Source organism: Argiope bruennichi, chromosome 7, assembly GCF_947563725.1.
Source record: "Argiope bruennichi chromosome 7, qqArgBrue1.1, whole genome shotgun sequence".
Classification (NCBI taxonomy): Eukaryota; Metazoa; Arthropoda; class Arachnida; order Araneae; family Araneidae; genus Argiope; species Argiope bruennichi.
This window is the reverse complement of record NC_079157.1, coordinates 85,439,584-85,462,005: the sequence shown is the minus strand read 5'-3', so window position 1 is coordinate 85,462,005 and position 22,422 is coordinate 85,439,584. Positions and strand designations below refer to the sequence as shown.

The window sequence follows — 22,422 nt, the reverse complement described above, 5'->3', positions numbered from 1 at the left end:
TGTTCAAGCTTATTTATATGCTGATTTTCCGATGCGGCTGGTATTAAATCTACAACACAGCTCGATTTCCATGATAGAAGCCTGACAAAAGGACACTTATGAAGTTCTGTATAGTACTTAGATACCGATTTCTGATTTTACCAGTGTGTACTCAGTCATTTGTGTGGGATTTGATGGAATCGGTATCGAATCTTTAATTCCTTCCACGTTCATGACAGCCTGGCAACAAGACTCAGATTAAGTTACAAATAATATTCATTATCTGTGAATATTCTGGAACTCTTATGAGGGAATTTTCAGATGGAATCGAGATTGGATCTACAATCCTATCTGTTCTTCACAACGTTCTCCAATTAGACATTACAGTATGCAGAAGCTCTGAATAATGCTTAGAAGTAGATTACAGATTTTGTTTTGGAATAATCACGTTCATTTATATGGGGAAAGTCTCTGATGAAATTGGCATCGGATTTACAATCTTCTCCACGGAATTCCAATGACGGATTCTTCCAATGACGGAATGTCCCCAAAAGGACATTGCAAAAGCTTTAAATAATGTTGAGATATTGACTGATATGTTTATTTGTGAATACGTAGGTTCAAGCAATGATTTTCTGATGGAATTGGTATCAGATCTACAATTTTCTCATATCCACATCCTGTCAACGTGACAAATGAAAGCTATAATAATCTCTAAGTACTAAATAATGTTGAGATATTGATTACTAAATTTATTTCTGAATACTTCGGTTCAAGCATGATTTTCTGATGGAATTGATGTCGAATCTATACGTTTCTCCGAACCTCATCCTGCCAACATGACAAGCGAAAGCTATTATAATCCCGAAACTCTAAATAATGTTGAGATATTGATTGTTAAATTTATTTCTGAATACTTCAGTTCAAGCAATGATTTTCTGATGGAATTGGTATCAGATCTACAATTTTCTCAGATCCACATTCTATCAACATGACAAATGAAAGCTATAATAATCTCTAAGTACTAAATAATGTTGAGATATTGATTACTAAATTTATTTCTGAATACTTCGGTTCAAGCAATGATTTTCTGGTGGAATTGATATATATATAGTTTATTTTTATATAAAATATAGTCTATTTTTCTCCGATCCTCATCATGCCAACATGACAAGTGAAAGCTGTTATAATCTCGAAGCTCTAAATAATGTTGAGATATTGATTGCTAAGTCTATTTCTGAATACTTCGGTTCAAGCAATGATTTTCTGATGGAATTGATATCGTATCTATAAATTTCACCAATTCTTACCCCGCCAACATGACAATGGAAAACTATAATTAGTACCGAAATGTCATGATTTTTTTGTTTCATTTTTAATAATTGCCTCATTCTTATTAATTCATGAAGAACCTTTGTCACAAAAAGACGATCAAATTTATTTCGGAATACTTCGGTTCAAGCAATGATTTTCTGATGGAATTGGTATCGAATCTATATTTTTCTCCGATACTCATCCTGCCAACACGACCAGTGAAAGCTATTATAAATTCGAAGCTCTAAATAATGTTGAAATACTGATTGCTAAATTTATTTCTGAAAACTTCGATTCAAGCAATGATTTTCTGATGGAATTGGTATCGTATCTACAAATTTTCCCAATCCTTATTCCGCCAACATGACAATGGAAAATTATAATCATTACATAAATGTAAAGATTTTTTTTGTTTCATTTTTTTAGAATTGCCTCATTTTTGTAAATTCATGAGGAACCTTTGTCACATAAAGACGAAGTCTAAAGAGAAAGAGTGCATCAGGCCTGCGAAAATGATAGATATCCATAAGCGGCAATATAAACATATGCGCCATAGCTCCTATATATTATAGAATTTAAAAAGCGAAAAAACCAAGTTATATCTATGCCTCTAGTTTTTGAAACATTCTTTAGAACCATTTTGGAGTTTTATTACAGTAATTCTCATTTAGAAACGAAAGAGATCAGGATTCTATTAACGAAATCTGCATAACTGCGCTCTTTTCTACGAAAAAAAAACTTGAAAAGTTCGAAAACTTTCATATAAAAAATAAAATTCACTTGAAGCAAGATATTTTTCGTCTTATATCTAAAAATATCTGCCGCTTAATGGTATGAAAGAAGATAATTTTCCGTTCCTTCTTTCCCCAAGTTCTCAAAACTTTTTAATGATCCCAATATATAGAGATTCTTAATGTTTTTCGATATAATATTTAAAATAAGGCTTAGCGTCTTCTTATATTGGAAGTCACATTTCGTTTTTTAAAGTCAAGTAAAAAAAGAAGTAAGTCAGTATTTATTTGAATGCATATTCCCGTAGGAATTTTGTGCGAATTTATAAATTATTGATACAGCAAAATCATATTGAAATAAGATTTGTTATTAAAATTCAGAGGAATGTTAACTTTTTATATCAGTTGTAGTAGTTGAAACTGTTAATAGTTGGTCATTTATAATAGAAAGAGTAATTACACTGGTGGACAAAATTAAGAGATGGAAAGCATTTTCGCACATTTCTCTAAAAATACCGCACAAAACCTGGACAGTTGATTGCCATATATGGTCACTGTAGCGCTATTGGCCCTGAGATAAGTTTACGTATTCTTGTGGGCGTTGCTAAGCCAGCAGGAGGTATAAAAGTCCGCATCGAGCTGTTCATCTCATTCCACTCTTCAACACAGTTGCAGATTTTAGTTTATTTTTTGAATAATCGTGTTGTTTCTTGCTGGTTTTTAGGTGAAATGGGTGAACATCATCGTTTAGACGACGGTATGAGGTGGAGAATTGTGGGTATACTTGAGGCAGGCCAGTCCCAAGCTCAGGTTGCTAGGGAATTGGATATAACACCAAACGTCATTTCCACTTTGTGGAATCAGTTTAAAATTAGTGGGACAGTATGCAGACGACCAGGACAAGGTCGCCCGAGGGCTACAACGGCCAATGAAGACCGGTATTTGTTCGTTTCAGCTAAGCGCCAGAGGACGCTAGAGCCACTCAATTGTCTAGGGACCTCGCGGCTGCTACAGGAACATCAATTTCGAGTAAAACAGTTTCCAGAAGACTCCACGAAAGAGGGCTGTATGCCAGGAAGCCCGCTATTTGCATCCCACTCACTCATTCCCACGAAAGAGCGCGTGCAGAATGGTGCAGACAACATCAGAATTGGACACAGCTTCAATGGGCTAATGTTCTCTTCACCGATGAGTCCAGATTCAGTCTACAACCTGATTCTGGACAGTTATTGATATGGAGGGAACCTGGAACCCGATACCATCCCAACAACACTATCGTAAGGGACCATTATGCTGGTGGAGGACTCATGGTTTGGGCAGGGATCATTCAAGATACCTGCACACCGCTCCATGTGTTTGACAATGGTTCCGTGAATGCCCAGAGGTACAGGCAGGAGGATCTAGAGCCCTATGTGCGTCTTTTCAGGGGCGCTGTTGGCCCTGAGTTCATTTTCATGGACGACAATGCGCGACCACATAGGGCTCTCATGGTTGATGAGTATCTGGAAAACGGGGACATTCAACGAATGGATTGGCCAGCCAAATCCCCTGACCTGAATCCTATTGAACATGCTTGGGATGCTCTTGGGAGAGCTATTGCGATGCGCCAACCTTCCCCCAGAACCATTCTAGAGTTAAAAATTGCTCTGGTGGAAGAATGGGAGGGTCTTCCACAACCCCTCCTTAACTCCCATATTAACAGCATGCATACTCGTTGTGCATGCTGTCTGTCTGTCAGGGGTGACCATACACCATACTAGAGGCAACACACACTGTACAAGCCTCACTTTTATTGTCATAATTTTATCCTTAAGTTCAGACTACATTGGATTTATTAACAATAGGTCTTTCCAGTGAATGGCACTTTCATTTTTGTTTTGCATACTTTATTATCATGGTATAAGCTATATCCATACCAAATTTCATTTATTTATATTCAGTATTTTTTGAGATATTTGGGAAAATGTCTTCCATCTCTTAATTTTGTCCACCAGTGTATTTATCTACCAAAAGAAAATCCAAAATTATATAAGAAATTGAAACTGAGCACTTTTGAATGATTTAACATAATGTTGTAGAATGCAAATATTAATATATCTATCGATATAATTTATAAAATAAATGAAAATTCATATCAAATATATGCAAGAAACGGTATTGAATTAATAAAAATTGTCAATGTTAAACTTCAACATCTTAACATATGAAAATATAATTGAAGTTCTACTTTTATTATTATTATTTTTGCATACGAAGTATATAAAGTACTGTAATCGTCAACAAATTTCAACTCGATATTTTGACAAACCTCCACATTTCATGCTGGAATTATGTCTGTGTATCTGTGTATGCAATAATTTAAAAACCCTTTTAGCTAGACAAATTAAAAATTTTTAAATTTTGAGAGTAATGCAATCAAAGAATGTCCAGCTGTCTATATACAAATGAACACTTTGACTAAAAAATAAAACTTAAGGAATCTATGAAAATGGAATTTGGTACACAAGTTTAATGTCTAAAATGTAGATTCTTATCAAATCTGGGGGGCCGGGGGGGCCGGGGGGGCCTGGTGGTAAGGTTTCGGCTTCGGAACCGGAGGCTTTCCGGTTCGTGACCCGATTCCACCGAAGAACCGTCGTGTAAAGGGGTCTGTTGCACGTTAAATCCGTCATGACCAAACGTCCTCCCGCTGGTGTGGTGTGCTCTGGAGAGGGGGATGCCAGCTCAGGTGTCGTTCTTGTCATCTGACAGCGGTTCAAAATTATGAGTCCTTCCCCAAATAGCCCTAGTGCTGCTTCAAACGGGACTTTAATATAACCAAAACAAACTTATCAAATCTGGAATCATATCCAATAACGGATTAATCATCTGCTGCTCTATACTTTCATATTATGTAAATTTATAACTCAAAAATACAATGGCTTAGATAAATAAAATGTGGTGTGTAGTCTTACGACTACAGTTGTAGTTCTGTTTTATATTTTAAAAAATGACGTAGAAACTACATAATCTATTTTTTAATGCTTGCGTATCATTTAAATGTCAGTGACTAATTACCTAAAACAAATCATTATAGATCATAGAGCAGATTAAGTAAAAATGCCAGATTCACGCCAAATATCAATTTTTCATAACTGTTGTTCGCCAGTGACATGCAGTTAATCTTTATTGTTCTACAAAGTTCTTATCTCTGATGTGTGAAAAAAAAATTCATGCCCTCGTAGATATCACAGTCATACTCAATGTCCAGAATTTTAAAGGTTGTAGGAGGGGAAACTTTTAACCCTTTTATTAGAAATAGTGCGAGAAAGTTTTGGGGCGACATTCCCGTTGGTTCTGTCTGTAATACGTGTACACGTAAGTGAATAAATTTTCTACAAATTTTGTTCACAAATACTATAGTGCATAGAAGAAAAAAGAGTAGTGACAATTTCATGGCAACTAATCATATTGTAAATAATTAAGTAATGAATAAACTATCTTTCCATTATGCACAACTGTTCATACACTTCTGCTGATGAATAAGAAGGCTAAACAATTTATAAAAAAATATTTATTTGAAAGTTTATTTATATAAGTGTACATCTTATACCCAGCCTTTTCACATCTATAGGCCGCGGTGGCTTGGTGGTAAGGTCTCGGCTTCGGAACCGGAGTGTTTTCAGGTTCGAGGCCCGATTCCACCGAAGAACCGTCGTGTAAGCGGTTCTGTTGCACGTTAAATCCGTCATGACCAAACGTCCTCCCGCTGGTGTGGTGCGGTGTGGAGAGGGGGGTGCCAGCTCAGGTGTCGTCCTCGTCATCTGACCGCGGTTCAAAATGACGAGGTCCGTCCCAAAATAGCCCTAGTTTTGCTTCAAACGGGACGTTAATATAACTAAACTAAACTTTCACATCTATATGCGTATTTCCTGTGTAAGTTATTGTTACAATAAATTTTCGAGTGAATTTAAAAATAATGCATTATTGCTTCAGGTGGCTCTACGGACAAACCCTAATCGAAGTCAGTGATTTTAAGCCGAAAGAGAGCGTCTCTTGTTTTTTTAGTAGCGCCAACTAGAACCAAGAGTACGATTTTACTATTCACGCATCACATTCGCTTGCAGAGACCCTTTTTATATGGGGGCACATTCTCACATCTCACAGATGGAACATATGAAGAACAACCATGCCCGAACCAGGACTCGAACCCGGGACGCCCAGATCACGGGGAAGACGCGCTACCCCTATGCCAGGAAGCCGCAAATAATATACAGATAAGCGAATCAACTTTAAACAATTATCCTATTTCAGAATAGAAGTTCTATTCTCTTTTAATATTAAAAAGAAGGAAAAAAGGAAGGAAAGATAAGAAAGAAACATATTCGATGTTTCTCTTTTAGTCGACACATTTAAATCCAAAAACTCGAAGGATTTTTTTTTTTTTTAATTTTGAGCGCAAATACTATGAAAGATAAGCAAAGCTTTAACGAAAATATCATTACAATTAATTAAATTATTTATATTTATCAATTATCGAAGTAATAAATTTGTCAGGATGCACTTTCAATTAGTGTTAATTTAATCCTGAAAAATACAGTTTGGCGCAGCATAGCCAACATCATGGCTCTTGTGCCAATAAAATCCACAAATCAAATCAATCATTCAATTAGTGTTTGTTTTTTTTCATAAGGAAATTGCTTTCCTCTTTCTACCTTAGAATTTTATTTCAATCAGTCTTTATTTTTAATCTTTTTATAGTATAAAGAGCTTTGTTTATTTTCATACAATAGTTTTCTGATTATATTTCGGGGGGGATTTTTGTTTATTATATACTAGCCGCCTTTGGCGCGACCAGCCGGTTCACCAATCTTAATGTTCGTTAAAATTTTAATAATTCAATATTTTATGCAATTCCTACATTAATAGCTTCATAATTCATTCGTAATATTATAAACGCCTTCAGTCATAACGTAATATGTATCTCTCTAATTTTCTGTTAGCTCCCGTAGAATTTATACTTTAAATTAAATTGGAAAGGATTAATCTGCAATTAATATAATAATATTTTTTTACTGAAACAAAGTATTTTTTTGTAATATAATTACTGAAAACAGTCACTGAACATTTAACGTTTTCATTTGGTGGTGGGGAAAATGAAGATTTTTTTGGCGGGGAAGTTAGTTGTTAATTAATAATTAAAATTCTAATTAAAAATTCAAAAAAAGGTGCACAGGTGCACATTCCCGACCTCCAAGGTATACATGTACCAAATGTGGTAGCTGTAGGTCAAATGGTCTTTTCTGTAGAACGCCAACACACACACACACACACACACACTCACACACACACACACGCACGCACACACACACAGAGACATTGAGCTTTATATATAAGTATAGATTACTTATTCTTTTATATATCTTTAATCTTTTGTTATGAAAAAAACATTGCTAAGGGAACATTAACTTTAATTTTCGAAACAGTTTCCACAATTTATTAATTAGTTTAATATCGATTTTAATTTCTACGCAGAGTCAGACATTTAGAGGATTCAGTGTATGTTAATATTTGAAATAAAAATAATTTTTTAATTGAAAATATTCATCATAGAATTATTTTCATCATAAGCAATTAATGAAAAGGAAATCTTAAATTAATTCAACACCCATGACAAAAACAACACACTTCATGTTTCCACTGAAAAAGCATAGTACTTCATTAAAAGAAGATATATTTCCATTGTATAAAGATATAAAACAATTAATTTTATTTAATAAAACTAATGTGAACTAATAGGATTATTAATTTTATTTTTTTTAAAATCATCTTTTGCATTATGCGCATTTTTGTATGATGCTTATCAAACTATTTCAAATGAATGTAGTGTTCTTGTTATATGTGATTTATTTGCTTATTTTTCCTTTCTTGCCACCTTCGGCTACCAGCTTGTTAGTCTTAAAAATTGTTTCTTCCTGTTAAACTGTTAATATGGAATGGATACCCATTTATTATTTCTGGTTTATTTCTTAATATTTATACAAATGTTTCATAATAATGAAGATAAATTTACAAATTAATAATAGTAATGAAGATAAATTTACATTATTTTAATGGATGGCGAATGGATATCGAGTCAATGACCCTTGTCTTTAGTACCCATTGGTGACTTTGTGACTTTGACTATAGGAATGCAGGTTCTGGAAAATATAAGAAACGTGGTGAAATCTCTATAGAGTTGAAGTCCAAAACTTCTGGAAAATTCTTTATCAAGTTGGGAAATTAAAAAAAAAAATGAAGAGGCCACAAGAGGAATGAATACTTTCTTTAAAATTTTGCTCGCTGAACAAGTTTTCTTGCTATATCTGGGTCATTATTAATCTTTTCAAGTATTTAATAATAATTTGATGTTTGCCTATGTATTGTTTGCTGTTCAACTGCTGAATAGTATAGAATTGAGTGTCTTTGTTACCTGCACCTCGTTTTTTGTTGTGGACTAAAGTATAGCAACCCGTTATAGAGATTGCAGAATTTCTTTCACCAGACACACTTTTTACGGATCTACATAACATTATAATTAAAAATTATCAATTTCATTAAAGTTTTAATTTAAAAAAGGTATTTACGTGTTTTTCTAACCATGAATTTAGAGAAAGAGTATTTTATTTTTTGAATATCCACGCACTGCCAAATTTTACAGTACAAAAATCAATAGTTCTGTAATTTAGCAAAATATATACATAATAATGCATGTTATATGCAACAATAATTTATTGTTTTGAAAAAAAAATCCCTCCCAAAATAAATTCCGAGGTTGAAATTCCCTTTAATTAAGTTAATAACATCAAGTAGCTAAATGGTTAAAACCATTAGCTTTAATGGTTCAATAGCTAATAGCTTTAATAATGAAAAAATAATGAAAAATAATAAAATAAATCAATAAAACATGGAATATTTAGTTGAATATCATTGTATCAATAGAATTATCATATGAAAAACTTATTTAAAAATGCTAACGTCTGAAAAAAAATCAATAGAAATGTGGCTATTGAATCCGTATTATTGCAAGTCGGAAAAAAGGATATAATTTCTGTTAGATTAGATAATTGAAATTTTTAATCAATTAAAAGATTGTTTTGAACTACACAATCTTTCTCTTAAAAGTATGATTGTTCGAATTTCGGAAACACATATAAAGTACCTTAAATACCTTTTCTTCATATCTTCTTTACAATAAGTTAATACACACACACACTCATACTCTGGAACAAAAGATATTCTTCATGGTATTCGTAATCACTATTATAATCAAAATAATATTAATAAAAATCTTTATCCTTAAGGAGCTAAAATTCAACTAACAATGCCTTTCATTCGCTTATTTCTCAAATGCACAAATGTTTAAAGTTGCCGAGTTGATTGTACTAATTGTTAAAGAACGCAGAAATGGTTATTCCGTGTCGCACCGCGATTACAGCAAATTCCATTCCGCATCGTAATTAAGAAGAGTAAGAGTTCTTGAAGTGCTTTATTGTTACAGAACGAACAATTTCAGGTTCAGTGTGCTTCCACAATGCAACAGTATTTAATTCACGGAATCACGGTTCCAGGTTTTCACACTTTAAACTAATAATTCTATTTAGTTTCAAATTGATCTGTTGAAATGGATTCGCTGAGTACTGACAGTCTTAATACTTCGGTTGAACTGTTTCAGCAAGTGAGGTGAGAAGTTTAATCTCTCGCTACCGAGTCATTTTCCGGGCTGATTATTAATTCGAAATTGCGAATTCGTTTAGCAGGGTTTTCCGGCTGAATACAGTATCGCCTTAATCCGCTAACGTTATACTTGATGGCAGATTAATATTCGAGAAACAGAGATTTGTCCATTTGTTTAAGACGATTGCGTGATCGCGAGAGGTTGCGATATTGCATTTTCAGTAAAAGTGCCAAACAAAGCAACCTTTTGTATTACTTGTTGAGATGAAAAGGGCTTTCACACTTTTCAAGTGGTAACCTATGTAAAATTTTCATTCTTTATCTGTGAATAGTTCTAATCCTGATGAGATCTCTTAGGATAAATGTTTAGATTAAATAATTCATTTAAAATGTTTCGGAACATTATTCCAGGAGAAAATTTAGAGCATTGGTAAAGATTTAAAAATAAATATTGGTTAAAGCTTATCATACAAAATCAAGAAATTATTTGTATTTATCTTGAAAACGTACTACCTCAAATTCTTAATATATATATATAACATTTGTATTTATCTTTAAATACTAATAGCGTATTCTATCTTTATCTCAGAAGCTTGTTAAAGTGTACAATCTACATTTATTATCGCAATATTTAAAATGTTGGAAAACATAGATTTATTAAATAATAATGAAGATCTTAAAGTGAGAAAAGATTGTACGTTAAGCAAATCAGCTTTTGATAATGGTATTGTATTTATATAGAGTATACTGTATTTATCTAGAGCTTTTATTTCAAAACTCTTATCTAGATGAAATCCTTGAGTCTGGAAATATTGCACTAAGCATTGACTTAGAAGTATTGTTAATTTATTTGTATTTATCTTAAAACATTATATCCCAAAAAACGTTCTATCCCTTTCCTCTTTTTCTTCAGGGCCTTACAATATATAGGTAGGTCGCATTGGTATGAAAATATAAATAACTATCTCAAAATATTTTAGTATAAGAAATCCTATTTTATTTATTCCAAACATTAACATCATATTTTATAAACTTGTAATCTTCTACTTTTATTAATCTTCTAAGTGTACTATCACAAAAATGCAAAATTCTGGAAAACTCTTGAAGAGATCTTTGAACATTGAGGAAAACAATTCAGGGAAATATTTTATTTCAAAGAATAAGGTTCAGCAAAATTTCTATAATAGTCCAAAGGTAATTATTTTGATCTTAAATTTTGATATTTTAAAAGTTCTGAAAGTCTGAGATGTATTTCTATTTGACTAAATTTTTATTTCAAAAATTATTACCTCAGAAAGTTGTTTGGAAACGTGAATCGCGTAAAGATATGAGAACAATGATTACGATTTTTTAAATCTATTAACTTAAATGATGACTGGCGATTTTTTAATGCAATATCTAAAATAAAGTTGTATAGTGAGTGTGTTGCGATTTTCTACTGAACTGCCCTGTTTTAAATATAATCTTTTTAATCTACACAAACACAGCTACACTACAAAATTTACAAAAAACACAAAGACAAGTAAGTTAAAGTAAACAGTATGGTGGAGGGATTCCACCCTTTCCAACCGAAAGCATTCGGCGTTAGCGCAAGGGTTGAGCATAGGAAAAAAAACCGACCTCAGGATGCAGGTCTCCCGTTCAACTGCTTGTCTGTAAACGTCACAAGCGGCTTCTGTAATACGCCACAAGGGGGCGCTCTCCGCTCAAGGGGAAAAAGAGGTGCTACAGTTGTATTTTTCTTAAATTAAAATCAATGAAATATTACAAATCCTTTTTTCTCGTGGTGGTAATACACTACTACTACTCATCTCTAATAAATTATTATAGCATAATTAATGCTTAATTGTAAATTCCTTGGAATTAACAAATAAAAATTTCACTTTTGCCACAAAATTTTAAAAAGATAAATTTACGGCAGAATGATTGACATGAATGTATGCAAATTTAATCAAACGAAGGAAGAAAAGCAACTTAAACTTAATTGAGGAATATAATTAATTTCACGCTAATTGGATATATGCTTTTTAATATTTAGGATTCTGATTACACATTTATGCAAAGCATTATTACAAACCTGTAATGCTGCTTCCCAGCACGGTTAGTTCTAGCACCGGAAAGACCGATTTATAATCATCTGTATTGGACGCTGCTCTGGTGCCGAGCCAGTAATCATAGAGCTTAGCGACAAACTTGGCGACCATTTGGTGACTTGGCGGGGAATTTGACGACTTTGGCTACAAAATAGATAGTGCTGGAAACTTCGAGAATTTTAACTATTTTTTGTAACGAAAATTTGGCTAACTATTCTAGTCCAAGTGGGATTAGAATCACAGTGGTCTGAATAGCTATAACTATAGTTTTCTGCAAGCTGAACAATATCGGAATTCCTTCAGAGAGGCAAAATATCTCATATTTTTGAGCTAATCCAAACATTTTCAAGTACTATCGAGAAGCTCCAATGCCTCTGTAATCAAGAAAAAAATCGTACCTTTTCCATTTATGAGTATTTTACTCAGAGTTTTTTCAAAGCAATTTTTATTCCTGAGTCCTTCATTCATAAGTTTGACTAACTTTACTCATCCGAGTGAAATTACAACCGCATTGGTTAGGATGCCAAATATTTTTCTGCAAATAAAAGAATATCGGAAGGTCAACGTTTCCTTGCATTAATCTACAGCCATATATAAAAACTAAAACAGACTCCTCTAGTGCTGTTTTAGTTTTTATATATGGCTAGATATTTTATATATGGAAGATAATATACTCTCTTTTTATCAATTGTTGTCGACTCGAGTATTTAGGTATATATGTTTATCCAGTTGAGTTCGAACAGTAGTAGTCGGAATCTCTTGCGAACGAAACAATTTCAAAATTCCTGGTGACTAAGTTGCACACAGAACTACCTCATAATGGATGATATATCTTGGACATAACTCATATAAACATGTTTAAAGTTAATTCATATGAGGAATTTATTTAACCCTTAATTGGAGAGTGCGGTATCTCAGACCGCTGAGGATGGACTTTCGGTCTCCCTTATTCTGTTTTCAGCTCAATCGAATAGATTAACCCTGTAGGTTCTTGTTTCGTGACCTTACATACCCGTGCCCTTTTTAAACCAGTTTTAGCGGATGATTAAAATATTTCAGCTATTTCTTTGAGCGAAGTCTGTGAGACCGCACCTCCCTTTTAGTGCTCCAGTATTATTCAATGCTTTGCAGATGGCACGAAAAGTTGATCTTGAAAATATAATCCAGACTACTAATCCTCTTATGAAGCAGAGATCTAGAGACTTTCAAGTAAAGTAGAAAGTGATTTTAGTGACGAGGATAATTGTACAGAAGATTTTTTCGATGGAAATTCGCATTCGACTGATTATAATACGTATGTTCGAATATGATTTTTTTAGTGATAATATATTGTGAAAAATTTCTAAAATACATTAATATACAAGGAGAAATATCTACAGAATTTACAGGCTGATTTTTACACAAGTACTTAACCTCTATGTTTAATAGGACCTCGAAAGCCGTGCTACGAATGTTCACAAGTTTCTGCGTAGAAATGATGCCGATTAAAAATGGCCCAATTTTACAAATTGTCAATTTTATTTTTTATTTTTCATATAATTGGTGAATTTTGAATTATATTGTTTTCTATATATTGGAAATTGGAAAAATAAATATGACTTAAAAGGTAAAAAGTAATATGTAATAAGTAATATTCTTTTTCAAGAATATTATTTGTTGTAATATGTAATGTATAAAAAATGTGTATTACATGTGTCTTTGTGTAACATTTAATTTGAAAAGCAAATATATTTCAAACGCAATAACTTTTTTCAATGACAATATACTTTGAAAAATTTCTAAAACATATTTATATATCAAGATTTGTTTTGGTTTGGTTATATTAACGTCCCGTTTGAAGCAACACTAGGGCTATTTTGGGACGGACCTCGTAATTTTGAACCACGGTCAGGTGACGAGGACGATACCTGAGCTGGCACCCCCCTCCCCACACCAACGGGAGGACATTTGGCATGACGGATTTAACGTGCAACAGACCCCCTTACACGACGATTCTTCGGTGGAATCGGGTCAGGAACCTGAAACCCTCCGGTTCCGAAGCCAAGACCTTACAACCGGGCCATCGCGGCCCCTTATCAAGAAAAATATCTGAAGAATATATTGGCTGATTTTCATACTAATACTTTCAACAGAAAATTTAATTTGAGTGCAAAGAAAAGGTGGTCTCGAAGACTGCACCTTCCCAGTAAAGACCTGAATTTTCTTCTCCCTAGTTAAGGACTAGGAAAACACTTCACTTAATTTTAAATTTTCTTATCTAGAAGTAAAAGTGGCAAAGCAAGGAGAATTTGACAAGGAAGTATGTTTAAATTCTGAAAAAAAAAATGTGCTTATGTGATTAAATAACGTTTAATGAGCATTTTTTAAACTGTAATGTAATAATATTTTTATTGGATCATATATGTGAAGGAAGAATGAATCAAGATCATTTTTTTAACGCAAAACAAGGGAAATTTTCTAGATTTCTTATCTATTAATCTTCTTTAAAATATTTTATGACATTCTTTAAATAGGTGATACACTTACAGAAAGTGGTGATTTATTACAGCTAACAAAATCCTTCAGTAAGATACAATTTCCGAAAAAAAAACACCTAGATGCAAAATTAAACCATTTAACAATTACATTTACCGAAATAATTCACTGTTTATATTTAGTAGAAAAACTGAACCTCAAAGATGATAAATTATTTCCAGCAGTTGTCGTGCATTGACTTAAAAATTGCTGATTACACCGCAAAGAAATAATTCCTTTCAAATTTTACGTGACTACAATCAGCAAGCAGAATGATACACTGCAATCACCATAAGCATGACTACTACATTTATAAATTCACCTGGGAAAAGTTACTAATTAAAGAATTAATGGTAGAAAGTCGCACATTGAATCTCAACTTTGCTGCCATACTTTTAGTCAATTTATTTCTTTATCTGTTTTTACTGGACTTGTACACATATTCCAAAGAGTTAATCAAACGTGAAAGTCCACATCCTTGGGTTTTTTCTCCCGATTGTTTCTTCAAGGAGAACAAAAAGAAAGAAAAGGTAAAAAAAGAAAATTCCTTATCCGTAGAGAATGACTCCCGAGAGAATCAGTCTAACGCTCGATTCTTTGACTGAAAATATTTTGTCGTTCTACTATCCTGGAATCTATTGGTTTTGTTGTCCTCTTTCTTGCATGCTTTGATTCTGTTACTTTTATTTTTCTTTTCCTATCTGTGAATGAGAAAACAAACCTCTGCAAGTTTGCTATATTTCTGCATAAATCCTTGTGAATACAATGTTTCCTGGAACTACTAGGTTATGCAACAACTTCAGGATAGCATAGAATAGCAACGTAGCTGTTATTAACATCTGCATTTAATATCTGTTACTTTCTTAATATTCATTTTCTTGCTTTCTAATTTTAATTTATTTTTCCTAAACATGATTTTCGATTTTTTTTACTAACGTACACATAGTAATTAAAATTACGAAATAATTATTATCTAGATATTTAAAACCAGCAAATATACCTGTAATAAATTTTGTTAACGTATTTTGTTAAAAGTATTTAATTGCCTCAAAAGTTTTCATAAATAAAAATTTTTCATTTGCCTCCTTATAAAATAGAGACCTTTTTATGGCTATTCCATAATTATATAATATGATCTACGTTTTGTAATATCTCAAGTGTTTTAAACATAATCAACTAAGCGTTTTAAAAATGCGCGCCATTTAAAAAAATAGTCTAAAAAATTTTATTTTTTATATATTTGTATATTTTGGTAAATGCATCGTTATATGATCACAAATATATATAATGATGTTTGGGAATGTTTATACACTTTCATACATTCATGCTCAATCTCAGAACATTAAATGTTTGCACTATACATTTCAGGGTTTGAGTTTGAGTTTGATGCAGTTTACTGGCGCTAAAACCATTTCTGATTATGCAGCGCCAATCATAAGGTAAATGCATACATATGGTTCTATACATTTCAGGATCCAGAGGTTATCACCTTTCAACGATTGTATTTCGCTAAGGGGTGGTATGCAGGAAGATAAGCGGTTACTACTTCTCTTAATCCAACCCCCAGAGGGGACACCTTGAAAAGAAGATAAGATGCTTCCGGTATGGTGGTTGGATCTCGCCACCCTCAAGGGTACGCAAAAAGGTGGGTGATCTGGTTCCACCCATGGATGACGGGACGCATTTCCTTCGGGGAGGGGTGTACCGTGACCGGTGATGGCCCTTAGGACTCAACCACAGTTCCCGCCAGTGTCGCTGTTGCGGCGGTCCGGTCATTCAGTTTTCTTTATCCGTGTGCCTTCTGACGGGTCGGAGAGTCGGTGATATGACTTACTCCTCTTAATCCATAGAATAATCTATGCTTCAGACTTATTGCTAAATATAAACATACTTTCATCTCACATTTCCTCTCACGCCTTTTTTTGTCGAAATGAATATTTTTGACGCATGCGCAAAACCGCAGAGAGTTTCAAATCCGGGAATTAGCAATACAATAGTGTAAGAGAATTATAAAAATATACACTCATTATATATATATATATATATATTTGCATATTCATGATCACATTTAGGACCTAAAAACTATTTAATAATGATGTATGGCCATGTTTATATATTACACATGTTTGAGTATCAAATTCAAAGCCGTAATGAATGATTTTATAATTGAGTATAGGAAAAACAGCTCGAAAAATAATATTTTGGGATAAATAAATCAGTATTATGAATCTTGGATGTTATATTATACTTTAATATTGGTGTCTACTGCAGTGCTGAGTATTTCAAACACGTATGCATTACACCAAGAATATATACTTGTGCTGCATTGAAAAAGGAAAATTCTTCCTGCCAAGAATAAAAAAAGGGAAAATATGTATCAAAGGACTAGTTAAGAGTTTAGCACAATGGCATTAAATAAAATGCATCTGAATTTGAAGTAATACTATAGAAGAAAAATCCAGAGGGATTTTAAAAAGTAAAAAAAAAATGCATCTTTATGCATTTAAATGCAACTAAATAAGTTAATATTGACAATTAAGTGTTCATTCATATTTCTGTAAACTTGGAACGATTTTATTTAGATTTTAATCTTTTCCCTTTAGCTTACTTTTTTGTAGCTAAGCAATTACGAGTTATCGAACCATAACGCTTTTTTCCTCCAATTTGATATTATAAATGGTATAAATAATTTTTCAGTTTTAACATTAATGGTAATTCAAAAATAAGTAAGAAATCTACTTTTCCAAATACTTTATTTATAATGCTAATACCCGAAAAACATGTTTCTTAAAAGTATATTTTTTATTATATTAAAGAGCAGAATTTTTTTGTTTAACTATTTTCGACCTGAAAGTCTTTGATTAATAATTTATTATAATAAATTGTACAGAATTTTGTTAGCTTTAAAACTTAATACCATGAATATAGCCTAATATTTAGTTTTTCTCACATTCATAACCAGGTGGCGCTATTGGAATAGATCGTAAAGTAATTTAATCAATCTATAAATTAAATTGTGAAATATTGATTAATAAAGTAAAAAAATAGTGAAAATGGTCACGAGATAGTGATTAAGAAAATGGCGAAATCAAATTTTGTAAGCTTAGTTTAGGTATTTGTCAATACTGGTTTCAATGTACGAAACATGGGGTACGTACGAAACATGGGGTACTCAAACCCCATGTTCCTTGATTGGAAATAATTTGTCAAGTCTCTGTGTTTGATTTTGTATCGTTTCTCAAATAAGTTTTTTTCAAAGGAAAAGTTCGTTAATGATGCCAAACAAACATTGAAAATTATGGAAATAAATTAAACAAAGAAACTGTACGCTATAAAACATTACTCTGTTGCATATGGCAATAGACAGTTTGAAAAGAAAAGCAATTTCAGTAAAATATTTTATATGTTGTATCAAAATGGTTTAGAACAAAAACTACAAACAGTAAAACATACGAAATTTTGATGTCGTGTCAGTGTTTCTAGCCGTCTTGTTGGAGAAATTATTACCTCTTCAAAACTACATATTGCGTGCATTTGATAATAAAATTTCTTTTTTTAGTATTGCGTTATTACTATGGAATCGAATATGCAGTTTTGAATTATTTCTATGGATTATAAAAATATTCATAAGTATCTAATTTCCTCTTGAAATTAGAATAAAATAAGCTGTGGTAAGAAAATATGCCATAAATTAGAATTACTTGTATAAAAAGGAAATCTTCTTTTTTTTCATTCATTACATGATAGCTTTAAAAATATTATCTGGGCAAATAACCCAATTTTTATTACATTTAAGATATTTCTGAAAATTTTTTGAAACAAATATTTTAATTTCTTTACACATGCAATAAAATCAATTCATGAATTAAAAATTAATAATTTCTTTTCTTTTCTCATTTTCTCAAAATTAAGTAGTTTCTAATCGTTCGAATTTAAATTCAATTTTAAATTCTATTTAGGTGTTGAACTGATTACATGATGGAAGTTTCATTTTGGATTTCCATCGCCCTAAGAATCTTATTTCAATAATTTTAACTGACCAATTTTTAGCTGAAATAACATGTGAAATATACGCTTTTGAAATAAAAGATTATAAAATATTCACGTATTAATTAATTGAGATAGTTGTAAACCAAAATAGGAAAAACTCGCTTTGAATGAAAATGCTTTCAAAATTCTATTTCATATTCATGGGTTATTAAAAGGTTGGACTGTGAAATTAGAAGATAATTTCGAAAGGCAAAATAAGACTATTAATTTTGGCTTAATTCTAATAATTTTAGCTAGAACATTGAAGAAATAATTTCCAGTGAACGTGTAAAAAAATCATAAGATCGTTGCAAATATTGATAACAGCGCTCTTTCTTTCTCTTTTACTGTTAAATAATTTATTTCTTTTTCGTATATTTGTATTACACATGCGTAGATTTCTTTAATAAATGGATGTTTTCTGCGTTGCTGTATTATAAAAACTTGTGGTACTCAATATTTAGTAGTTTCTATCTTTAAAAATTGATATAAGTTTTTTGTACAGTGAGCAAATGTCATTCTGTTAAAAAAATGCTCGTTATCTCTATCGGCTTGCTAATCAACAAATGAGAATTTGATAAATAATATAAATAAATTACACTAATATTTAGTTGTCTTTAACAACTAACTTGCTCATCAGAATTACTGTATGAGAAAAGTTTCAATAAAATACTGCATACGTAACATTTTCTTAATTGTTCCTCTTGCAAAGCGATGAAATAAATTAGTAAAATGGCCCAGTTGATAAAAATGGTACTGAAAGTTTTATTTAAACAGTTTATTAATGAAATAAATATAATAAAAATATAATGCTATGCGGAAAGGACGAACCCAATGGTGATATCTTTAAGAATCATAAGCTTTCATATAAAACAAAAGTTATGGTATCTTTTCAATGATTGAGATTGGGAAGAAAAAGTTTTTTTCCGCCAAGAGAGACGGTATAGCAAAATTGCATTTTTTAGATTTTTCTCGAAAATAGTTTGTGGAAGTCTAGAGACTCTTGATGATGTATTTAGAGATTATGCTCTTCAAAATGAAATAAAAATTGGATAAATTATTGATTGAGTATAGAAAAATGTTTTTTAACTAAATAATTTAATCTTTAAAGAATTAAAATAATTAATATAATATAATATAACAAAACAATGAAAATAATACCGAGATAAGTGGAGAATTTTTTTGTTAAAAACAGAGAAATTATTAAAAAAAAAAAACTTAAACTGACACTCCAAAATGATATTTAGAATTGAAATAAGAAGATAATATGAAATAAAAAAAAACAAGCAATTGCATCATTCAGAAAAAAAATGTTCACACTACGGTATACATCAATTTCATGATGCAAAATAAAATCTGAATTTAATCATAAATCCTTTTTCTTTTATTACATGATCGTAAATTAAACTTCTATTAAAGATAAATTGCAACCTTTAATTATAATTTCGATTAAATTTTACGAATCGTTGTTTAAATGAAGGAATTCTGGATATGAAATTTTTTTATATACCTTTCAACTCTCTTAGAAAATTTTTCTTAAAATGTGCACAATTTTTACAACGAAGTAGAAAAAATAATCACAAAAATACGCCACTTTATGTCTCTAAAGCTATATCATTCATGGAATAAATTTCGTAGGAAATATTTTAGTAAATAGAAAAAAAAAACTTTTAAATAGAATTTGTGTAGAAATCATAACGTTTATAAAATATACTTCTAACATGTTTTCCTACATGGAAACCATTAAAAGGATTTCCAGAACTAATATTAATATGCAGATTCAAATATTTACTCATGCTTCTGATTCGATGCATCAACGATTTTCTACAGAACATTTGTAAACAAAAATAAGCACATTTTGAAAAATATAGAATTTTTCAAACTTTCTAGACAGAGTGTTAGTTATAGAGAAAATCTGATATGTTTTTGATGTACCTTTTTAAATAATACATTGAGCTATTTTATTAAACAACTGTTGCTTATAGGAAAGTTAGAAGAAATATAATATAATAACTTACATTTTTGCATTAGATATTATTCTTTTCTTACAATGATGGTAATAAAAATAATAAAAAATCTGAAATCATGAACTCTTTTGTATACGAAAGTTTTGCAGATTATAAATTTTCATTCAACTGTTCCGACAACAAAAGAAAATGGTCTTTATTCGGCTTATAAAGGAAATATTTTGAATACAATATATTCTAAATTTTATTTCATATCGGATATAATGTTTCCATTTAGAATCAGAAACATTTATAAGATTTCACCGAAAATAAATGGAAATAACATCTGAACTTCATTTGCATTTCACTTGGAATGTTTTTGTAACTGATAACACAGCTGTGGTTAATTTCATACTTAATAACTGCGTTGATTTTCTTATTAATAAAACGTGTATAGTTGCTAATTAATAATTGATTAAATACTTGGAGTGGTTTTATAATTGATAATATCTCTTATATTTGTATAACTGATTAATATAATTTTTTTAAATAATATATTTTTTATGTGTAAAATCAAACATTTAACTAAAGAAATTTTAATTAAACATTAAAAAAATATCTCAGTACCCTCTAAACTATTTATTTACAAATATCGTAATTTAAATTATACTTTCATATTCATAATTTTGCGTTAATACAAGCGCGGAATGTAAAAGTTAGAATAAAATGTTTCACTTCATAAGAAAATGCTGTTATAGGCAAAATGTTAATAATGTTAATCGATTTACAAGTATCGATATCAATTCATTAAAATGAGAGAAATAATAATTAATTTAATAAATATTCAATTAAAATTAATTAAAGAAATAATTTATTTAATAAATATTCAATTAAAATTAATTAAAGAAATAATTTATTTAATAAATATTCAATTAAAATTAATTAAATATTTTATAAATTCTGAAGAATGGAATTATATATAGTTTAATAATGTAAAAGAATGCAAACGATATTGATGTAAAAAGAAAATGATACGAAATAAATTAGACAGTTGAAGAATTAATAAAAACAATTCTTAATTAAATTTATTATATGCGAATTACTCAAAACGATTCTTAATAAAATTTATTATATATGAATCATCCGAATTTGAAGCTAAAAATAAACAATTATTCATCAGCAAAAAGGTATTCGTATATGTAAGAACAGTATTTTCATAAAGGCAGGTTTCATATAATGTTTATAATGAAAACAGAAACCGATATTATTTCTATTAAGTTTTCTGTTGAGTATTATTAAAATGCAAACTTGATAGTTATTAAAGTAAAATCCTCTGATCATTATTATGAAAAATGCATAAAAATAACATCAAATGAATTTTTATACGAAATAAATTATTGCTAGTTTTCCCTAGTTATAGGACAATTAATTTTCGAGTAGAAATGACTAAATTTAGCTGCAGCTTCCTTTTTGCAAATGAATAGATATTTATACCCAGTTCTGATTTATTTGCAGTAATTTGTATCTACTTTAAATTGAATTTTTACTTTATTGGAAAATATAATTACCTTTTTAAAGAGCCTTGATGATTCCTTTTTAAAACAATTAAATAATAGCTAGCTAAATAATTGTAATATGCTATTTTACATCAAATTTTTGTATCCCGTTAATACTTTTTCTTTAATAATTTATTTTAAAGAGATATAATGAAGGTATCTTGTTAATAAAAAAAGTAAAAATTTATTTAATCGAAAAATTAAAAAAAAAAACATTTTTAGAGAAAATATTATTTTTTTAGTAAGAAATGTATTTATTAGTGATTCGCTATGAAATTTTATGGCAAAAACCGTTTTCCAGCCTTTGTCTAATTTGAAAACACAAATATTTAGGAATTTTCAAAAGCAATGCAAATATATTAACCTTTAAGCTAAAAAAATAGCTTATAAATAGTTATTCAAAAATATATGTAATTTTCCATTTATAAAGCAAATCCATAAATTTTATTAAATTTTTTAATTCAGAATTTTTAATAAATACTCTCTTTTTTAAAAAAATCAAGGAACAAATTTTAATTTCCTGGAATCTTTGTAAACTTTCTTTAGATCATTTACAGTTATTACT

General features: G+C 30.6%; 1 protein-coding gene across 1 annotated transcript in view; it reads right to left on the bottom strand.

Moving 5' to 3' along the window:
- LOC129975964 (glycerophosphocholine cholinephosphodiesterase ENPP6-like) overlaps positions 1 to 22,422 on the bottom strand; it is a 308,125-nt gene that overhangs the window by 140,630 nt on the left and 145,073 nt on the right. The window lies entirely within an intron of this gene.